This window comes from Triticum urartu, unplaced genomic scaffold (genome assembly GCF_003073215.2).
Source record: "Triticum urartu cultivar G1812 unplaced genomic scaffold, Tu2.1 TuUngrouped_contig_5733, whole genome shotgun sequence".
Lineage (NCBI taxonomy): Eukaryota > Viridiplantae > Streptophyta > Magnoliopsida > Poales > Poaceae > Triticum > Triticum urartu.
The window spans coordinates 1-5,050 of NW_024116432.1; the positions used below are offsets into that span (position 1 = coordinate 1).

General features: G+C 46.2%; 1 pseudogene; it reads left to right on the top strand.

Annotated features, from left to right (window-relative positions):
• The first annotated feature begins 2,251 nt into the window (after nucleotides 1–2,251).
• LOC125529625 lies at nucleotides 2,252–3,064 on the top strand (annotated as a pseudogene).
• The last annotated feature ends 1,986 nt before the right edge of the window (nucleotides 3,065–5,050 follow it).

Here is a 5,050-nt window from a genome sequence, read left to right on the forward strand (position 1 = left end):
CCGGTTCCCCACGCACGTGCGCACCCGATGCCGCCCAATGATAGTGGCCCCAGGTGTGTTGGGCTATCCACCCGTCATGGACCTCCTAGCTGGGTTGCCGGGGTCAGAGCTGTCCGGAAAGATCAGATGGCTTGGAACGCACCCGAACTATTCCCATAGCAAGCCAACGGGCAACATATGGTTAGGAGGGCGCTCACGTCGACGAGGAGCCAAGGGAGGCGGGTACTCATCCTTTATAGGAGTAATCCCTGTTCAAGAATTCATCCGATTAACCAGTTAACTTGCCGATTAATCCCTACTCGTAGGGCCATCGAGTAGCCGATAAATTGAAAAATCGTCCGATTAATTGATTAAATGGCCGATTAACTTGCCGACTCGCTGATTAATCCCCTACTCGCCAGCCAACCGAGCAGCTACCAGTTAACGATTTCCTCAACAATGGGAGTAATACAAAAACAAATCTATGATCTTTATGTATTTTCTATCTCTTAATATATTATTTTAGTGTTTTATTTGGCAAATGAATGGCTCTATTTTTTTGATGGAACTATCTCTTGTGCTAGTATAGCTAGCCCATCTCACTTCACGAAGCGGCCGTGTCCTCCTCCCCCTCGCTCCTCTCGGACTTTGCTAGACTTACGGACAGAAGGCATGGGAAGTAAGCTACGGACTGAGCTGGCAATGTTTAAATGGAAACTGGCGGCAGCGAGACCCACCCTTGAAATCAGCGGGGGAGTGGGATTGGTTAGTGGGGAGCAGTCCGTAGGATTCATCAGTATATTGCCCGTAAGTGTAGCATTTTTGCGCTCCTCTCTGCCTCGCCCCAATACACATTTCCTTCGCCTCGCTCGACTTCCTATTCAGGCAAACTCTGGCGAGTCCAACACCACGCCTCGCAACGGCCCGCCTCTCTCGCCCCGCTCTACCTTTCTGTTGCATTGATCTTCCCGGAAGGCTTTTGCTCTACCTTTTTATTTGGCAAATATATAAATTTTTTCTAAAAATGAAACTAACCTAAAATTAATGTACTAAATCAAAGAACATATATAGATGAAACTTTTCTAAAAATCTAATTTTTGCATATATGAAAATATATATACAGAGAACATATATACATATATACATTTTTATAAAAACTTTCTATATATGAACATAAAAAACATTTTTGACATCTAAATTTCTTTTATGAACAACTAAAAACGCCCAGCTGCCGACGAGTCGGCGACGCACCAGACCGCGAAGCCGCCTGCCGTGGGGGAAACAAAATCGCCGAAGCGCCGCCACCACCTGCCGCGGGGGACTAGGCTCTGCAGGAGAGAGAACACATACGATGTCAAATGATGTCAAAATCGCCGACGCGAATTCATGAAGCTGATAAATTTTCAACCCCAACTGGCCCCAAGGAAAAAAAAGAGATGTCTCACGTAACTTAATTCTCCCGATCTAATAAATATGTGGCATTTTACATCGGTGCAGATTTTGGACAAGCCAGTATGCTTGGAAGAGGAAGTCCCACGTAACTATAGGTGCAAATAAAAATGGCAAAAATATGTGTTGCACCAGCAAGGAACTGCACCTCTCGTGGTAGCATTATCTATGTTCTCCCCAAGTTGTACATTTTATTTCCTTCTGGAGGTATACCATTTTCAAGAACGCATGAATAAGACATGCACGTATGTGGCTTTTCAGTAAGGATAAGGACAAGGGAAAAAGCCTTGCACAAACACGCGATGAGACCTGCGCCAACTAGATGAGCTTAGCAAAAAAGAAACAGTGTCTGCCATCGAGCTGTGCTATAGTATTTTGGTGGAATAAAAACACATGATAGTTTAACATAAATACTTATATGTATCTAATAAAATTTTCAATATTTTAGTGACCCTCACATGGTGTTAGTCGCGGTTAAGCACCGGTAAGAAGTGTGGTAGAAATAGAATATACAGAACGTTGCTATCAATTCATTCAGTTCTTTGAACCTGTTCTGCAACTCTACTTTTATCATCGGTGTAATCCTGTCTCCGTCTGTCTTTCCCAAGGATCATGCTCAATGAGAAACGATATATATACGTCCGACCTAGTATTATAACAATCCATTTGATACGTTACGGACCAGTGCCCTGTCTGAACTCATCAATGATTTGCCGTGGAGAACATGGAACAAGTTGGTGCTCAGAACTGAACTAGCAGAAGCACTACTATATAAAGTTGACCCTGCAGCTGTCTAACCACACAACACAATCAATCGAGGGAACACACCAGTACTGTAGCAGCAACCAAGAAGAAGTAAACGAGCGTTAGAGTTCAGCACTGTTGAGGTAAGATGGCCACTGCAAGAGCTGTAGCCACCATGGCAATTTTCCTCCTGGTGGCCCTCTCCACCTCCCACATCGCGTCCTCGCTCCGCCCAGGTCTCGGTGTGTGCCGTGCAAGTGGCTCCCTTCCAGGAAAGTCGGGAAACTGTGAGAAGAGCAACGACCCCGACTGTTGCGAGGATGGCAAGATCTACCCGCAGTACCACTGCTCGCCACCGGTCACCGCAACCACGAAGGCCGTCTTGACGCTCAACAGCTTCGAGAAGGGCAAGGACGGCGGCGGTCCATCCGAGTGTGACAACGCCTACCACAGCGATGAGGAGATGGTCGTTGCGCTCTCCACTGGCTGGTTCAAGAACATGGCCCGTTGCGGGCACCGCATCAAGATCACCGCCCATGGCAACTCTGTGTATGCCAAGGGTGGACGAGTGCGACTCCGTCTATGGCTGCGATGAGGACCACAACTACGAGCCCCCGTGTGCCAACAACATTGTTGACGCGTCTCCTGCAGTGTGGAATGCCTTGGGGCTCGACGAGAACGTTGGCATGGAGGGCATCACCTGGTCCGATGAGTGAGCGTTTGAAGCAAAGGTGAGCGCAGGTTGTTGGTACCACTAGTCGGTCAAGTGTCATGTGTATAATGTTCGCTGTCAGAGAGAAGTCCAGTATATACAGATCCTATACGGGGTGACTTGATCAGATTATGTATATGATGGCGTGATTTTATAAAATAAACAGTGCAACCTATGGTTTAGCACCAGTGAGATGTTCGCGTGTGCTCTTCAAGGCTATAATAGTGAGTAGTGTGGTGTATAAAGAATTGGAAACACATGAGATACCTGAGAAAGTTGTATACTCATTTTCAAGGGTCGCTGAACAAGTATGATAAACTGTTAAAAAGCACATCATTCCACTGAGCAGCTACCAAAGACGGTGAACTCCATAGAAAATATTATGTCTAATGCTACGCAGCATTATATATCTTGCACGGTTGCATCTAATTACAGCATGTATGCAGCGCAGGAAGAGTGAGATTGCTCCATGACGCAGACTTAACTCCCATAACAATTCACTCAAGTCGAGAGTATCAAGCAAGCAATCAACAAACGGAGCTGCTTAATCAAGGATCAGGGCCGGTCCACATATATACGGGGCTCGGGACAGGAAGACAACAAGGGGCCCTTGATTTTTTTTCTTGACACACATGAACTGAAAATATTTTGTATGTCAAAACCAAAGTAAATATTCAGTAGATGGAATAGATTGATCCATTATCTTTGAATTGTAAAACTACCTCTACAATTTATTTATCGACCAAGAGAATTTCAAACATTTACTGTATATATTGCCAGTTGCAGTGATTCCTGAAAGAACTACTCGTCTGGTAAAAAATTGTCAACCAATTTTTTTGGGAATTCTACTTGTTCATCTATAGATGTTTTTCCCTATATTTTCATCACTACTACTAGAGAAATGCTTTTGACAAGACATGTCACCATATAAGGCGCGTAAAATATGTTCAATACAGATCAGAAAAGCACCTGGATATCATATGGCATAATGTGAATTTGTAAGAATGCCACAATAGTCAGCACAAATGAGAAGCCAACACCATGAATTGAATTAAACTCTCCCCTTCTCCTAATCCCCTTAATGCTTTCTCAGAACCAATGAAGAGCAGAAGATTATTAGATGACCTATGCAAGTCAGCAGATCTGAAGGAGTTAGAGCCAGAGATGGAGAGCAAAGCTATTTGAAATAGAATCATTAAACTAAGGAAGAGAATTACAGGGAAGATGCAGATCTCTCTGATTGCAAGGATCGATGATCACCCGTTAATTGCTTTCCATGCCCTTGGAATCTGAAAGACACCGAAACGGCGGCGTTGTTCATGGATTGTGAATTTAGGATAAGTTGGGAGGAGAGGAGTCACCGAATACAGAGGAGAACGAGGGACTTGTGGATCCAGTGGAAACCGATTTGACTTCTGCGTGGGTATTGCTCGTATGTCCACCAGTTTAATGGGCTTTACACTTGCACGACTGCACCTTGGGCCCTTTTATATTTTTTTTCTCTAGATTTCTTCGGCCCGAGACAAAAACACACTGGGTTTTACTACCTGGGTCGGGGCCCCTACCTCCTTGGGGCCCAGGGCGGGCGCCCCGCTGCCCCGGCCTATGGGCCGGCCCTGTCAAGGATCTGAAAAAAGCATGAGGAACTAATAATGTTGGCAATAAGCCATGCTCCAACGATGACGACTGGCGTCGGGTGCGCCATGTGCGGTCTATGCAGGGCGTGGGCATAGGGATCAGTTGGTCCGGCTGTGTTGAGCGCGTACGAGTGCGTGGCATACGCGCGGCCGGGCTATACGGATCACAGTGTGTGGCGCGGTTGCTTGGTAGCTAGCTTTGCGTGTGATGTGCGCATGCATAGAGTTAGTTGTGTGCATGCATAGTTTGTTAGCCAGGCCGTGGGTTAGTGGCCAGTGTGGCGTTCTAGTTGGTTAGTGCGTGGGTGGCTCTGATGTGCGTGGCCGTGTGTTATTTAAGCAGCTGGTAGTCATCGTGAGGATGGTGTGGAGCCGAGCAAGCCATGTAGCCATTGAAAAGATAAGGAAGATTTGGGCGTGCGGGCGCCCACGACGGCGTTCGTGCGCCGGTCCGGAATTTCTTGTGTCTTGTGTCTTCTTCTACCTCTAGTCTAGAGAAGGAGAGAGGGCTGCGGTTCCAACATTTGGT